The sequence below is a fragment of the Rattus norvegicus genome, chromosome 12 (genome assembly GCF_036323735.1).
Source record: "Rattus norvegicus strain BN/NHsdMcwi chromosome 12, GRCr8, whole genome shotgun sequence".
Classification (NCBI taxonomy): Eukaryota; Metazoa; Chordata; class Mammalia; order Rodentia; family Muridae; genus Rattus; species Rattus norvegicus.
In genome coordinates this window covers 36,978,789-36,996,775 of record NC_086030.1, presented here as the reverse complement: position 1 = coordinate 36,996,775, position 17,987 = coordinate 36,978,789, and the positions used below count along the sequence as shown (strand labels likewise).

Sequence of the window (17,987 nt, the reverse complement as noted above, 5' to 3'; positions counted from 1 at the left end):
AGGAGGAGGTGTGGCCTTGTTGGAGGAGGAGGTGTGGCCTTGTTGGAGGAGGTGTGGCTTTGGAGGAGGTGTGTCACTAGGGGCAGGGTTTGAGGTTTCAAAAGCCCACTCCAAGCCCAGGGTCTCTCTGTCTCTGTCTGTCTGTCTGTCAGTCTCTCTGCCTGTGGATCAGGAATGTAACGTCTCATCTACTACTCCAACACCACATCCAGCTCACTTGCTGCCATGCTCCCTGCCATGCGGATTACGGACTAATGAGCCCCTGAGAGTGTAAACGAGCTCCCCAGTTAAATGCTTTATACCAGTTGTCTTCGTCACAGTCTCTCTTCACAGCAAAACAGAAACTAAGACAGTGCTTCAAGGACTGGAACCCTGCACAGGTGGCTGTCACTCCATCCTTTCAGTCAATCACTCATCCAGAAAGTCATTCATTCATTCATTCATTCATTCATTCATTCACTGATCATTCCACTTTTACTCCCTCATCCCCTTGTTCTCTTATTCATTCACTAACTCCTTTTTCACTCATTCATTCATCAAGCATGTTGTGAGCAGTTACTTTCAACAGCAGTGGGAAGTAGACAGGCTGTCTGTCTCCAGCCTTGTGGAGCTTTGAGCAAATCAGGGAGACAGGGACTCTATGTCTGGAGGGGAAGCCGGTGCTGTGTGACGGTGCTGTGTGACGAACTGAGAGAGCAGGGAGAGGGAAGAGGACTGAATTCTTGAGAGTCGCCAGCTGTGAGGGACAAAAAAAACAGCAAGCAGGGTCAGGGGCGTTGCTTAGTGTTTGCCCAGCATGCAGGCAGCCCTGGGTCCAGTCATGCGAGGTTGTCTGTCCTACTAGCACTTGGGACACTGAAACAGGAAGATAGTAACTTTGGGGTCAGCCTGGGATACACAGTAAATGAGACTCTGTCTCAAAACAGAAATACGGATTTTCTCCAAGGTTAAAAGAAAGAGGTGGACCATTCCGTGACCTTGGACTTCTGCAATGCCACAGAGCTAAGAGTCACCACCCCCAGCTCATCAGAGACGGCAATGTTCAAAAGCCAAGTCTCGGGCAGCTTACGTCACCTCTGACTGTCTTTGAACTAGACCTTCCAGACAAGGACAACCACCCCACTGTCCCCACACAGCGAGAAACAACAGGCAGAGGCTCCAGTAGAGGTGGCAAGCCAGAACTGGCAGGTCAAATCCAGCCCCATGTCAGTGTGGACTCCAAGGCAAGCAGACACTGGGTCTCACTCTCTCAGGTCTAGCTTGCCTCGCTGGGCCTGTGTTTGTGTTTGAGTACTACCAGACCCCTGGCACTAAAGCCATGGCTGGGTCTAACCTGTCCTTCATGGGACTCAGTGAAAGAAAATTCTCTGCTGAGTCCACTTAAGGGATACCCTGCTGCACCTTCCTACCCCTGTGGCCATTGGTCACCCACAACCTGAGCATCTGGTGCAAACGAGAGGCATTTCAAGACCCTGGGAGCAGCAGGCAGAATGTCCCTGGCTACCCCACGACAGGCCTTGCCTTCTGTACTACACTTCCCCTTCTTGGCCAACACCATATCCCTGTGAGACATTGACTATCACGGGCGCTTTACCCCGGTGACATATGAGGTCTGGCCATGGACCAAGTACCGAGTCCACTGAACTCTCTAAATGAGAGTTGGCAAAGAATCCGACATTGGCAAGGAGCAATGTGACTGGTTCAGGCATCGCTGTCACCCGGTGATCACCAACAATGCAGGCTATTACTACTGTTCTCAGTTGCCTGGGAACTCGATGGGGAAGAGCCTATTGCGGAGGGTACCACACACTTTGATCACGGGACTTGGAGGGAAAAAAGACTGGTGTGCAGCATTCACACTGCAGGAGGGTGCTTTGCAGACGGCTGGAGCAGGGGAAAAAAAAAAAGCCGTCGACAGGTTTCACCCAGCTGTGACCCCTGCAAGCTGCCCTGTAGCTTATCAGCCTGGTAAGAATATGCCCGCACCAGTGGCATGAACGCCGTGGAGACAACCAATCCCTTCCTGACTGGATTTAAGGCTTTCTCTATAAATCTGGCCAAGAACCAATGGCTCAGAGCTCACAGGCTCTGGAGATGCTGTTCTCCCCACTCCCCCAGTCCTATTATTTCGCTACATGTGCATAGTGTAAACCTGCCCCCTACCTATGTGCCCATGGGCCACAGTGATCGGATTGAGTGGGTAATTAATGGGAAAAAGGAAGGAAGAAAGCACTGGATGTGGTGGCACACGCCTTTACTCCCAACACTTGGGAGGCAGAGGCAGAAGGATCTACGTGAGTCTGAGACCAGTCAGAGCTACACAGAGAGACCCTGCCTTAAAGCCGGGGTGGGGTGGTGGTGGGGTAGGGGGGTGGGGTAGGAGGGTGGGGAGAACAAAAACAAAATTAAAAAATTGGATATAAAGTTAGCAGTGGCCTGTAGGGAAAAGTAGCAAGCCTGTGTATCATTGAAATACATTGTATGAATGTTGGGGTTCTCAAAGACTAAATAAACAATATTGTGTTTAAAATAAAAGAAAATGTGAACAAGTGCTAGAGACGTAGCTCAGTGGAAGAGAGCTTGCCTGGCATGTGCAAGGTCCTAGGTTCTATTTATTTTGTCTTTTTTTTTCCCTCCGGAGCTGAGGACCGAACACAGGGCCTTGTGCTTGCTAGTAGGCAAGCGCTCCACCACTGAGCTAAATCCCCAGCCCCAAGGTCCTAGGTTCAATCCCTATCACCACAACAAAAGAAACGCACTGTGAAAAACTTAAAAGAAAAAAAAAAGGACCAAGAGTTCTGGGTACCGGGGTGCACGCCAGTCACCTTAGCGCTCAGGCAGCTGAGGCAGGGGGTTGACTGACTGTCTGAGGCCAGTCTTGCTGTACAGCAATGGCCCGCCTCACAATAGCCAGAGAACAAAACAGGCTTTGCCAGGAAAAGGTCCCAGGAGGGCGTTCCAGCAAGGGCTGGACGGCTGCGAGAGCGTGCCAGGCTCCATGTCCACCCTTGACAGGAGTGTTTATAAACCGAGGCCCTAGGAAACATCTGGAGGGCCTCTGGCAACTGGAGACAAGTCCCACGGGTGCTCATGACTCCGTGTGTATGACCTGGTGGATTAAATCAGGTCCATCCCCAGCCCTGAACAAAGTGGGCACAGTGGCCCACACCTCCAGAAGCACAGGCAGGAGGATCAGGAGTCCCAGGTCTTCCTCGGTTGCATAGTGAGTTCAGGGCTAGCCTGGGCTACGTAAGACCATCTCAAATAGAAAAAGGGGAGGACTCAGTGTACTTCTCGGGGGAGAGGAGACAGAAAGAAGCTAATGCACACAGGGTGTGAGTCCTACTGTGGCAAATTCCGGAACAGACAAGGTCGGCATGTCTCAATAAAGGATTTTATTCTTTTAATCATCACACTTACTTATTTGTGAGTATGGTGTAGTAGAGGTCAGAGGACAATCTGCAGTTCTTCTCTCATTCCACCATGTGGACCCCAGGGAATCGAACTCAGGACATCAGGCTTGGCGGCAGGCGCCTTCACCCACTGAGCCATCTTGCTGGCCCCTACATTGTATACCCAAACTGAAACTCACCCATCATTTTTAAAAGGTCAACTGTAAAGCCAAGTAGGATATAATTTCCCAGAACACTGTGCAAAAAAAATAGGAAGCCCACGCTAAAGAAGGGAGGGCACGGATAAGGTACACAGCCTGGGCAGCCAGAGGGTAGTTATGTGCACTTCTGAAGTAGATCATATCTGTACAGTGCCCTGTGGCTCTGTGGAGCCCTTATCTGGCACCCCGAGTACCAGCTTCCAAATGCTGCCTGCCACCCAGGGCAACCTCCCCAGTACAAAATGACTTCCATCCCAACTACAGTGTTTCTGACTTGATAGTCTACTCGATAGGGTGTCTGGGGGCTTCTTTGTATGGGATGAAGTCTCATGTAGCCCAGGCTGGCCGTGAACCCTCTATGTAGCTGAAGATAACCCTGAACTTCTGGTCTTTCTGCCTCTGCCTCTTCAATGTCTGGATTACAGGGATTCTGGGATATCATTATACCTGGCTCTTACAGTGTTTTAGCTTTTATTTATTTATTTGTTTGTAATTTGGGGGGGGGGGCGTGGAGCTGGGAAGATGGCTCAGTGGTTAAGAGCACTTGTGGCTATTCCAAAAGACTGAATTCAGTTCCTAGCACCCACATCATGTAGTTCTCAAAGCTGTAACTCCAGCTTCCAGGAAATCCAACACTGTCTTCTGGCACGCGCGCGCGCGCGCACACACACACACACACACACACACACACACACACACTCCTCTTAACCTGTGACCCATTTCTCTGGCACCCAACCACCACCACCAACACACACACACACACTCTCTCTCTCTCTCTCTCTTTCTCTCTCTCCTCTTTTTTTTTTTTTTTTTTTTTGGTTCTTTTTTTCGGAGCTGGGGACCCAACCCAGGGCCTTGCGCTTCCTAGGTAAGCGCTCTACCACTGAGCTAAATCCCAGCCCCTCTCTCTCTCCTCTTAACCTGTGAGCCATTTCTCTGGCACCCGACCACCACCACCACACACACACACACACACACACACACACACACCATGTTTTAAACGCCAGTTGCCCACACACCCCAGGGATGTCACAACCCATATCAGAAAGATAACATCCCAGTCTGAAAACTCTGCCCCAGAGGGATTCCCAAGGTTCGGCCAGCGGAGCTATGGAGAGTGCCCTCAGGCTCTCATCAGGAACAGGTTGACTGCCTCTCACTCTCAGGAGAGCTGGAAGGGAAGGCTCCCCAAAGATCCTGCTTGGCTCTTTTGGGCACAGGGGACTAGCCAGAATCTCACTCAAAAACCGTGGGGCGATGGGCGGTTGGGGTGTTCTGAGAGGCAGGATGAGGTGCCTCGAGTACAGCGACCAGTGTGGGGAACAGAATGCCTGTGGGGTTCCCCTACCTGGAGCTCAGGGTCCACCACCTTCCAGATTTCGGCTGGCAAAATCAAGGTGTTTATTCCCAAGCCTAAGAACCAGAGCTGAGTCCCTGGGACCCACACGACAGAAAGACAGAAGACGCCAACAAATTGTCCTGTGTCTTCTGCGTGTGCCCAGGCATATGTATGGCCACCCCCCACCAAGTGGTTTGTTTCTTTTATTATAAATTTTACCATGCTTACTAACACTGACCTATGAGCCTTGGCCTGTCTGGCCCAGTGGCATCTCTAGTCCTGTGCCTTACCACTGTCCCCATTATTGCAGCCGGACATCCTTGCTCTGCCTTGGAGGATCACACTCTCACCCAGACCCTTGTACTGGCTGTTCCTACTGCCTTCCATGTTCCTGGGCAAGGCCTCCTGGGATCCCGTGTCTGTGCTCAGGAACCCCCACACAACCCACCCAGAGCCCTGAGCTCCCTCCAGAACTCTTGTTTTTTTCCCGAGATTCTCTCCCTGCTTTCCTGATTACGTTAATGAACTCATCCTGTGTATTGTGCTAATGTCTCCTTGCCAGGCCATAAACCCCACCAACGATGCTTAAGCTGCATCCGTGAACTCTGAGCAGCGCCAGGCCCCTGGCAGGACCTCAGAAGACTTTGAGGAAGGAGCCCAAGCCAATTCTGGAGCGCCATAATCCACCATTGTGGGAAATGAACCCCTAGAGGGTCCAGCATCCTGTGAGCGCCTTTGACCTCTGTTCTTGAGAACTGAGTTTTGAATTCTAGGGAGATGGCTCAGTTGTAAAATGCTTGGTTCCCGAGTGTTGGGGACCCGAGTTTGGCCCCCATTCAAAGCCAGGTATGGTGGTATTTGCTTGTTTTCCCAGCTCTGGAGAGGTGGAGACAGTAGGATGGTGCCCATGGTTTGCTGCCGAGTCAGGCTAGCTGAAAAATAGTGAGACTCAGATCCTAGTGAGAGACCCTGCCTTGGAATAAAAAAGTGAGATGGCTCAATGGTTAAGAGCATCGGCTGGTCTTCCAGAGGACAGAGGTTCAAATCCCAGCACCCACTTGGTGCCTCACAACCATCTCTAACTCCAGCTCCATGGGAGATGACATCATCCTCTGGTCCCCGAAGTCACCAAGTATGTACACAGTGCACAGACATACAGACACAGACACCTACGTGTATAAAATAAAAAACAAATGTATATATATATATATATATATATATATATATATACATATATATGAATGAAAGGTGAATCAATCCTGAGGAACAATGCTGAATTGACCTCTGACCTCTACACACATCCATGCACACATGTGACACAAACAATGTCATTTGGGGACACACCAGGAGTGAACCCCAGTCCTCACACCGTGCCATTGAGTTCTGCCTCTAGCCCAAGAGAATATTTCTGAGCCGACCCAGGACTTAGGCTTTTCGAGTCCAGCCAGGTTGGGGACAATAGCCTCGGGATGTGTGATGAGGGACAATATCCCACCTTCCCTGTCTGTCGTTTGTCTATTTTTCCAATTAAGTGATTCTCAAAAGTTAAAAAAAAAAAATACTTTCTACACAGAGAAACTCTGTCTTTAGAGAGAGAAAGAGAGAGAGAGAGAGAGAGAGAGAGAGAGAGAGAGAGAGACTTCTAGCTTGCACAAGCCTGAACTTCCCAGCTGGTCCCCAGCCCAGTGTAGGACATGGTGGAGGGGTAGAAGGACCCTTGACTTCCATACAAGAGGTTTGCAGGTGGCCTCCTGTATGGACTGATGCTGACCAGACAATCTGAGTATGGTCCCAACAGGCAGGGACCCAGACAGGCCTGGAGGTCCCAGTGATCACAGCTCCCATCATGTGGGAGGCCTTATCAAAGTACCAACCTTCCGGGCCAGCCGGCCTGAAAGCATCCCCGACCCCCAGCGTTGAGCCTCCGGGCCTCTCACAGACTCTTGGCTCTCATTCTTGCTTTCTCTGTCACCTCCTTTCCGCTGCCCCGCTGCACCTCATTTTCCGTCTTCTTCAAGGACACTCATCCCCGCCCCCCCCCCCCATCATTGCTTTCAAAACGACTCCAAAAACTTTACTCCCATGCTTCAGGGTCGTGGTCTCGGACAAGAAGCCTGGTGAGACGCTTGGGACGCTCAGGAGGCGGGGCCTCACTGGGAACCGGCTGGGCTGCGGGAGCGGGAGGGGGGGCGGGGTGGGAGACTTTCTTTGCCTTCTGGTTTTCCCACTGTGCTTTCTCCACCCACAGCTGCTCCCAGCAGTCTGCAGCAGCACCAGGCGGCCTCATCAGATGCACACGATGGCAACATCAAGCCTGCATCTTTCATTATCGCAATACTGAAGACTAATACACAGAGGTTTCCTCCTTCCGCGGGGAGCCATACTACCTCGAGTCCACTCCGCAAAAGCAAGCCTTGGGGACCTTCAAAATGCACACCAACGTGCCTGAGAGACAGGTAAACTGGAGCAATCGCCACACTCTGCACAACGAGGACCTGTGTGTGTTCCGATCATTTACTTGTATTCCTGTTCCCCTGACCCCAATACATACTAGGCAGGTGCTTCGTGTCCAGCAGTGAGTGGCTTGGCTGTGTGGTACAGCACAGAATAAGCCATCTGCCTTCCAGAGTAGGATTAGGTAGGGTGGCTGGGCACCAGATAAACAAATACTTTGAGTCTGAGGTGGGTTCCGGGCAAGCCAAACCAGGAGTGACACAGGGGTTGGTCCTGGGGTAAGTCGGTACTCTAATGGCCAGGTTAAGAGTCAGCCGGCAGGAACCAAACACACCTGGATGTCAGAGGCTCCATACAAAAGAAAAACAAACAAAAAACCAGATGGAGCTGATCAAGGCCCCTACATGAGGTGCTAGGGCCCCAGTGGACTCTTCCGTCACTTCACCTCACTGACTCTCTAACTGTATATCCCAGGCAGAGGCATTAGGCTCAGAGGCCTCTGGTCCATGAAGAGCACAGAGACGGAAGCTCACCCAGGCTCGGTCTCTAAGACCAAGACTGCACAGGATCTGCAGGACACTGCTCCTAGCCTCTCCACGCCCTCCCTGCTGGCTCAGCTCAGGTGCCTGTAGCTTCACAAAGCAATCATTAATCTGACCCGGGAAATTGCAAAACCCAGTCCCTCCTCCCCCAAGAAATCACGGCAAACACATATTTCAGGTTCAAAAGCACAGTTCCAGCCGGCAGAGGCCAGCTCACACCTTTAATCCCAACTCTTGGAAGGCAGAAGAAGTAAGTGGATCTCTGAGTTCGAGGCTAACCTGGTGGTCTGCAAAGTGAGTTCCAGGACAGCTAGGAATACACAAAGAAACCCTATCTCCAAAACAAGAAGAAGAGGAGGAAGAGGAAGAGTGGGGGAGGAGGAGGAAGAGGAAACAGTTCTGGTCATTGCCAATGGTTCACCAGTCCTAGATCTGGATTGAGACATACCCTGTCAGGTTTGAGCCAGCCAACCGGCCAGCCAGCCAGTCACAATGTTCCAGCCCTGTAGGGTACCATGCAAACAGGAAAGAAGAGCCCCCAAAGGACAATCCAGACTAGGGCTTGAAGACACTACATACCAGGAATGGCTGGAGAGATAGCTCAGTGGTTAGGAGCACTAGCTGCTCTTACAAAGGACCTGGGTTCAGTTCCCAGCACCCACACAGCTTCTGCTGAGCTCCCAGTGCATAAGACTAGGCCTAAACCAGAGCAGGGAAGAAAATGGACAGGACCAATCTTTGTATAAAACAGCCCCTCTCACCACACTAAAAGTTCTGGTGGCTTCAGTGAAACACCCGCCACCCCCACCCAGAAATTTGGTACTGAAGGAGTGAGCTACACAGCTCCCTTGGATTGTGAGGCAGCTTTGAGACCGAAAGGGTGGCAGAACATAAAGACTGACATCATAAAGTCACTCCACCAACTCTGGACGTATCCGCCAAACTCACAAGAAGCTCTATGCCATATACCAGCAGAGCTAAAACAAGGCTTGATAATCATAAGTGTTGGCAAGGCTGTGGGGCAACCAGAATGTGTGCACAATGCTGGTGGGACTGTGTCAGTGCCATGGCTTCGCCTGCTAGATCTAAGTACTTGTTCACTGTTGTCAGCACCTGCCCACGGGTTGACCATAAACGTTTTCAAGAGTTTTGTTATAGTAGCTTAATACACAAGGGTGACGCCAACGTCCACACTCAAGTGGCTGGGGCATGCATAGTCATGTCCTCGAATGATCCCTAGACGTCACAGGGTGTGGCTGGAGAGTCCCTCAGGGCATGGGGAAACTGGTTTCTGCTCCTGTGACACACAGGCACATCGTAGGGACAGAGGTAGAAAGGTGTCCTCAAGATACAAGCCTTGTGACCTCACTTTGACCCCAGCTTGACAGGGCAGAGAACCTGTCTAGGTATAAAAGTCAGAGCCCCAGGAAAGAGGGCTAAGTTGACTCCATCAGAAGGACCCTGCATCCTCCAGGGCAACATCAGGACCTAGTGGGTTTCCCTGGAGACGAGCAATGAGAGCCGCTCCAGGGCTGGATGGGACTGGACACAAACACCTATGTGTATGTCGATCCCTGGGCTATACTCCTGCTCCCAAGGACCATCCAGAGGAGAACCCCTATAGTGCTGAACAGGGAGCAGATGCGCATATCAACCGGGTCTGGACCACGGACAGCTGTCAGTGAGAGAGGCCTTATGGGAGGCATGTGAGGTCAGCTCTTGCTCTGGGGCCTGTTACTGTTTAACAGGTTTCCGTTGAGCAGTGATTTTCCCCAGACTCGATAGAAACTCCGATTCTCAAGTCTCCAGGCCCAAATATTAACATCAGAGTGATTGTGTGGTATCGGCACAGGACCCTGGCTTCATACATACATACATACATGCATGCATGCATGCATGCATGCATATACACATATGTACTCATACATACATATACACATAATGTATACACACATACATGCATAATACATACATATACACATGCATGCATATACACATGCATACATTCACACATACATAAACACACACATGCATACACACATGCATACACATACATGCATACACATATGCATACACATATGCACACATACATGCATACATACACACATGCATGCATACATGCATACATGCATACATGCATACACATATGCATACATGTGACAGAAGCGACTGACTTAAGGAAGGCTAATCTGCCCTGATCAAAGGTGCAGTCCCTCATGGTGGAAACGGAACAGAGGCAGAAGCCAGAGGCAGAAGCCAGAGGCAGTTTGCCAGGCTGTACCCATAGTCAAGAAGCAGAGGGATGAATAAATGCTGGGGTCCAGCTTCCTTTCTCCGTTTATCTGGTCTAGCAGTTAGGGTGGCTCCTTCACAAATACACCCAGAGATTTGTCACAGATACACCACACACTCCCTCCCCAGAAGGAGAAGAAAACAAAAAACAAAAGACCTAGAGTGGCCATCTGATTCCGCAGTCCCCTCTCCCACTCCACTCCCAACCCCTGTCAGATATAACCAAGGTTAGCCTCAAGTGCCTCGTTCCTGACTCCCTTTGAGAATCTAGGTAATGTCCAGCCAGGGTCGCATCCCAGCTTGGGTGCAGCCCACAGGCAGCTTCCTTCTAACCCTAACCCCATGGCTTCCATGGTGGCTGTACCCTTTGACACTTCCACTCAGCCCTGACCCTGAACAGCACAGGCTGAGAACGCTCATTCATCCATCCTCATTCATTCATTCATTCATTCATTCATTGGTTGTCCACCAATCTGTTTGCTCATTCTAACCTGCCCCTGCGCCTCCAAGGCCCCACATGGGTACTTAGCACTGTGAGGCAAAGTTAACCGAACGGGAGTCTGCCCTTAGGGAAACGGTTTCGAGTGGAGAAGAGGGTTCCTAATTTGCATGACTCAGGGACACCAGAGGAAGCTCGCAGAGCATCAGACGCATTTGCTGGCATGCGGTGGCGGCACCACAGCCAGCATCATGGGGAGAGAGCTATTAAAGCAGAATCCTGAACCCACTCCCACCTGTCTGCAGTCTGTCACTCAATCCTACGTGTCACTCAGAGAGAGAAAAACACCAGCAAAAGACTTAGTGATATTCCCAGAGGCGTCCATCACAGCCCTAATCCGGAGCCCACTGACCAGGGAGGGACCAGTTTGCTCATGCCATGACCCAGCGACAAGAAGCAACAAGCTATAACCTGTATGTGCTTCACCAGCCCCAGGCTGAGCTGCACCAGGCCACGGTAGAGCTAGTTCAGGGTCCCACTCTGAAAACGCAGAGCCAAGTGGATGCAGGACCCAGCTCAGTTTAGGTCAAGCCAACCCATGCAGAGGAAGTCAGCAGAGGGCTGGGTAAGATCGTTCTACAATCTCTGCACTTAGGAGGCTAAGGCAAAGGGATGGCCGTGTGACTTCCACGAGAGCCAGAGCCAGAGCCAGAGCCAGAGCCAGAGCCAGAGCCAGAGCCAGAGCCAGAGCCAGAGCCAGAGCCAGAGCCACAGCAAGAGCCTGTCTCAAAACAAAGGGGAGAAGACTGGTTACCTTTCGGATGCCCCAAGGGATTCTGGGAGCTCCTGTTTCTTGATCCTGGCGCCAAAGTGTCAGGCTAATGACAATTGGCTATCACTTACCGAAGTCCAAGCCAGGTGGTGAATGGGAATCTTTCCTTGAGGTTTTTCTGACAGGTTATGTCACCCAGGCTAGCCTGGACCTCAGTGTGTAGCTCAGGCTGGCCTCATACCCATGATCCTCCTGTCTCTGCTTCCCAACAGCCATGTGCCAGATATGCATTTGACACAGAAGCAGACTGTCTCATTGCCCACCCAAAGCCTCTCTGCCTCCTACCCCTCCGGAAACACATATAGTTCACCTGTTGGGTAGAGCCCAATTCCACAGGGAAGGTGGCCCTGACTAGACCGAGTGCAAGGTCTGTGGGAATCCTTTCAGTAGCAGCTACAGATTTAAATATTTAGAAATATGTAAGTTCTCCATTGAGCCATTGCCACACAAGGCTGGTGGGGTTGGCCAGGGCCACCATCCTCAGCTCTCTCCAGCCTAATCCCCAGACTACTGCATGGTCCTCTTAGGGTCCCTTCCAGTGGCCATGAATGCATGGGATAGCCTGGGGCACAAGGCTGTCCCAGGGAAGATACCTTCGATGAGGACAATAGCACAGAGCCTCCAGCTGTGCCATGGCTGAGGTTCAAGGACAATGCCAGAGCCCTGCCAAATCCCAGAGGAAGGGCAGTGGCTGTGGCATCAGTGCTCGGCTAGGGGCCACTTTCCAGGGAACTGGGGTTTTCTAACTCATCAGGCTGGAACCCAGTCACCATGGCAACGGGGTCCTTCTTCTCCCAGCCAGAGTAAGGAGGGCTGGGACCCGTGTCCCTCCAGGGGACATCAGCCATATGATCTATTCATTTTTATCATGATAAAGTCTCCAGACTTGGGTTTTGTTGTCCCCCCGCCAGCCCCCAACCATCAACCCCAGACATGGTTTCTCTGTAGCCTCAGCTGACTTGGAATTCCATCTGTAGACCAAGCTGGTCTCGAACTTAGAGATCTGCCTGCCTCTGCCTCCCGAGTGCTAGGATTAAAGGCACGGCCATGTTAAAGCATCCGTTCTGATGGTGTTAAGCACACCCATGGTTTTGGACAACTGTCCCCTAACAATGGCCACAGACCCCCTTACATCTGTCCTTCTGAGACCCTGTCTCCACACAACACTCTACCTGACCCCTTCCCCATCCCACTCCCTCCTCAGCACCTCATTTCTCCAACCTCATCAGGCCTCGGGTGCTCTAGGAGGCCTGGTAAACCAAATCATGTTGCAACCATCCTGCTGTCTCTCAGAATCTAACTTCAGGGTTCATCCATGTTCCAGTGTGAGGGAGAATTCTCTCCTCTGCAGCAGCTATCCCAGAACTCTAAAGCCGAGGCAGGAGGATCATGAGTTTGAACTATATACCTGGGGACTATATCGTGAGACCCTGTGTCAAAAAAAAATTCTCTTCCTTTTTTTTTTTTTTTTTTGGTTCTTTTTTTTGGAGCTGGGGACCGAACCCAGGGCCTTGCGCTTCCTAGGCAAGCGCTCTACCACTGAGCTAAATCCCCAACCCCAAAAATTCTCTTCCTTTGTAAGGCTGTATACTATTCCCTCTTAGAGAGCCCTCTTTTCATTCCTGAAGATTTAATTTTAATTTCATTAATGTGTGTGTGTGTGTGTGTGTGTGTGTGTGTGTGTATCTCTGTGCACATAAGCACAGTCCCTAAAGAGGTTAGTAGTTGTGACTCACCTGATGTGGGTGCTGGGAACTGAACTCTGGTCCTCTAGAAAGAACCTTGTGAGCTCTTGACCTTTGAGCCAGAACCTTGTGAGCTCTTGACCTCTGAGCCGTCTCTCCAGCTCACCTCTCTGTATTTCATTTGGTTTTCCTATTTGCCCATCCATCCAGCGTCACTAAGTACTAGGACGTCCCCCCACCCCCAGCTTCTGTGTGGTGTCCCGATTCCCCAGCTACACGGGATAGCCATTCTTCACTTAGCTTTTGAGAACCTGTCACCAGGCTCCCGTCACAGCTGCACCCTTTAGAGTCCCAGCAACACCACCTGTGACCTACTAAGTCTGACAGAGGCTGTCCTTGTGGGTGTGCATGACCTTTAACCCTCAGCAACCTGCAGCCCCGACAGGTGTCCTGAACATCTATCTGCTCCAGGGCTACCACCATCTGTGAACTACTCAGGACACTCACTTTTGTTCTCTCTGTCAGGGGGAAATGCTCCATCTGGCCCTCAGAGGGGTCTACACCTCCTCAGTGCCAGAGGCCCCTCCCCCACCAGTCTCCTTGATGGCCACACTCACCACAGCCCTTCATACCACCCCAGCTCCTCCTGTGTAAGTGTTATGCATTGCAGATAGTCCATCAAGACCATTTCTCTGCCCGCGATGCAGCTCCAGGGTCTGGGAGAAGCCCAGCATGCAACGGGGCAGTCAGCTCAACAGGAAGAGGGAATGCCGGCTTCTCCAGAAGGCGACAGAGTTCTCCTCCTGTCTTCCCTGCACCTCTGTGCCTGTCCCATAATGGTGTCAGACCATTAATGGTGTCATAATTGGTGTCAGACCAATAATCCCCAAAGTTTCGGGGTAACTTTAGGCACCAAGTGTCTTACACCAACCTGGAGCTGGAGTTTGTGGGTATCTCATCTACTAGGAGCCAGACACCTTCCATTCCCAGTGTTTGTTTACCAGCCAGAGCTCAGTCAGAGCCAGTGTGGCTGGGTAGGGGACAATGACACACTCAGGCAATGGCTTCCCATTAGCCTCTACCTTGAAACCAAGCCTATTCAATATCTTCCTTCCCCCTTCCACTTTCCACAAGGACTCGGTGACCCTGACTGCTGATAGCCTGGTCCAATTATCTGCTCCTGGACCGCAAACCACGAAAGCCCAGACTGGGAAGGTCAGATGTGGGGAGACCTCAAAGGCCAAGCTGCTCACCCAGCTGCAGCCTCCTGCCCACAGCCATGGCCATTTTCCCTAGCTGGTTTCCTCTCCTCACCTTTCTTTGTCCGGCTCTACATGTCCCCTGTTGTGAGAGGTCTCCAGGGACACCTTCATCATCATCATCATCATGATTCCCACCACGGTCAACACCCCCTGTAGGTGGGCTGACCCCTAAGTCCTGATAGCTGAAAGCAGGAGTTAACACCAACCACTCCTCAGATGGGGAAACTGAGTCCTTGGAAGATGAGGCTCTGACTGAGTCGGAAACTAGACCTGGGCCTGTAGTCCTCAATTCCATGCGGCTACACACTTAGGGGAGAATTACAGGAAACATAGGACATTTCTTAGACCCTTCCAATTATTATTATTTTAAAAATCACATCTATCTATCTATCTATCTATCTATCTATCTATCTATCTATCTATCTATTAAATGCTAAGGGCACAGACACACCACAGCACATGTGTGGAAACCAGAGGATAATTTATAGGAGTCTGTATGTCCTTCTACCACGTGGGTTTCAGGGATCCAATTCAGGTTATTTGGCTCGGCAGCAAGAACCCCTGACGAGCCATCTCTCTGGCCCTCTCTTCCCTCTTTACCACCTCCCTCACTGGACCAGGTAGGAGGCTCAGGACAAAGGAGGACGGACAGAGGTAGGAGGTCACTAGAGAGCTCTAGCAGCCTCTGATCTCAGCACCCACGCCTCCCGGAACACAGTGGAGGAACACGAAGGCCAGATGTCAATGCTATCACTGTCCACTTGAATTGGCCACCTTGCTGCCCATGCCAGCCAGCAGCTGGATATGATCCTGGCAACACCAGTCCGCCTCGCCAATTACCACTCATTTATCTCTCACAGCCCCAGCCCCACTGACAAGCAGGGAAACAGAGGTGCAAGGAATCAAGTCTCTTGGTCTCAGCCACACGCCAGAGACGACCCTCCAGGAGGAATAGGAGGACCCCACTAAAGATCAGCCATCATTGAGGGTACAGCTCTATCAGCAGCTGCCGCAAAAATTCTACCATCCCTGGAAATGTGGATTTGAGTCAAAGTTCACTCGTCTGACCTCAGGCGGATACCTCTACTTCAGTGCCTGTGAGTGTCCACTTAGAAAATGCCTCGGGGGTTGGGGATTTGGCTAGGGGGTTGGGGATTTGGCTCAGTGGTAGAGCGCTTGCCTAGGAAGCGCAAGGTCCTGGGTTCAATCCCCAGCCCCGAAAAAAAAGAAAAGAAAAAAAAAAAAAGAAAATGCCTCGAGTGGACCTCAAGAGATGGGGCAGATCTGGGTCTGGAGAAGATGCCTGGACAGCACCCAGCATGGTGTCTGGGGGGAGCAAGTGCTCAATAAAAGCTGGGGTGTGGGGCTGGAGAGATGGCTCAGAGGTTAAGAGCACTGATTGCGTTTCCAGAGGTCCTGAGTTCAAGTCCCAGCAACCACATGGTGGCTCACAACCATCTGTAATGGAATCCAATCCCCTTTTCTGGTGTGTCTGAAGATATAATAAATAAACAAATCTTTTTTAAAAAAGAAAAAAAGAAAGCTGGGGTGTGAGTGTGTGGAAGGCCTACATTTGGATTGGCCTATGGGGATTGTCTTGATTAGCTTAATTGAAATGGGAAGACCTAAAAAAAAAAAAAAAAAAAAAAAAAAAAAAGAAATGGGAAGACCTAGTCCACTGTTGGCGGCACCATTCCTTAGGCAAGGGGTCCTGTGCTGTATGAGTGGAGAAATCAACCTGAGCATAAGCAAGCAAGTATGCTGAATGGGGGGAGGGGGTGTATGTCAGGACTCCTGGGGCCTTAGAGGAAGCTCAGCTGTAGTGGCACCTTAATCCGCAGATGTGATTTCCAGGCTCCCAGCCAGGGCTAATTAGTGGCATCTGTAGAAACTAATACATCTCCCGAGAAAGCTCCGGAAGACATGGGAAGATGGTTCTGGAATGGGCCCAATTTCCCAGAGATATGCTATTGAATGCACACCCCATTCTCCATTGCCTTGGCTGATGGGAAACAGGGCTGATCTCTCCAGCACTCTAGAAAGAAGGGGAAGACCCAGGGGCCATCTGAGTGCCCAATCCAAAGCTGCGAAAGTGCAGGAAGTGCGCACCGGTACCAGGGGCCGGGAGAGGGAGGGCAGGGAGGGGCTCTCCTAGACACAAACATGTTTTTCGAGGTAAGGAACAAAAAGCCATGAACCAAAGTTACCTCTGTGCTTGGACTCTGGGGGACAGCAGTGTCATGACGCCTTTGTCTTCCCAGAGGGTCATTCCCCTCTGGGCCGGCTTCGAACTCACTATTAGCAGAAGTGACCTTGAGCTTTCTGGTCCTCTCGCCCCCTCCTGTCAAGTGCCGAGAGCTGGCTATCAGGACAGATTGACGGTCTTTGTTTTGTAGTTTACTTCCACAGTGAGGCTGTCTGGGCAGAAGGTATCTGCCATGTGTATATGTTGGCGATCCTAAGACACAGGGCCATGCCAGTGGCCCTGTGTGACCTCCAGATGGTGGTGAGGGAGTGACTATCATCTCCACCATGAAGGAGTGACATTCAGGAGGGATTCCGGTTTCTGTAGAGCTTACATCATGACAGCTGGGTTTGAATCCCAGAATCCTTCAGTGCTGAGGCTGGGCATACATTCACGGCGCATGCCCAATGGTAAGGCGAATCAATCAAGGTGACACCCACTCATACCTCAGAACGGGACCTTATTTGAAAACAGGGTCTGGCCAGATGTCATCAAGTTAAGAATATCATATGGACCCAGTGGCATAGGCCTGTCACTCCAGCTCTTGGGAAGCTGAGGCAGGAGGATTGTGAATTTAAAGGCTGCCTGGGCTTCGGAGTGAGTCTGAGGTCAGCCTAAACTGCATGGTGAGACTCTTGTCTCAAAATAGGAACGAATCTCAAGATGGTTGGCCTTAGGTTGGGTCCCAAAGAAGAGGAGCAATGAGTCAATGGATATGGGCATCAGCGTTCCGTTCCCGGCACCTACTTGGTGGCTATAACCCCAGGTCCAGGGGATCTGATGTCCTCTGGCCTCCTTGGGGACCAAGCATGTACGCCACACATAAAGTCATGCAGGCGTACGCACATACACATAAATAACACAGATAACTCAATTTTGAAGAAGAGGAAAAGGAAAATACAGAAGAGGCCACATTGAGGCAGAGACAGAGAGGCGCTGATACCACGCACTGAGGAGCTTTGAAAACCTCCAGGAATGGAGAGAGCCAAGAGCCCCCAAGACACTAGAAGCTCCCCAGCCTAGCCATCAAGTTCCCATTGTTTAAGGACACAATTTTAGACCTAGCTGACTAACACAGGCCTCTCTAGGAGGCTGAGGCACCACCGCTGAAAGAAACACATCCTGATTTCAGCTCGGGTGACGGGACAGACACATTAGCTCCTTGGCCTCCAGCCCTTAGAGGGACTTTTCTGCTGGCCTCTACCTGCCAATCAAACTGTCATTCCAGACAAGGCCCACACACCCCTCAACTCCATGACCTTCATCACAGATTCTACAGTGGCC

General features: G+C 51.1%; 1 protein-coding gene across 2 annotated transcripts in view; it reads right to left on the bottom strand.

Moving 5' to 3' along the window:
- The window catches only part of Scarb1 (scavenger receptor class B, member 1), a 66,681-nt gene that overhangs the window by 27,207 nt on the left and 21,487 nt on the right, over nucleotides 1-17,987 (bottom strand). The window lies entirely within an intron of this gene.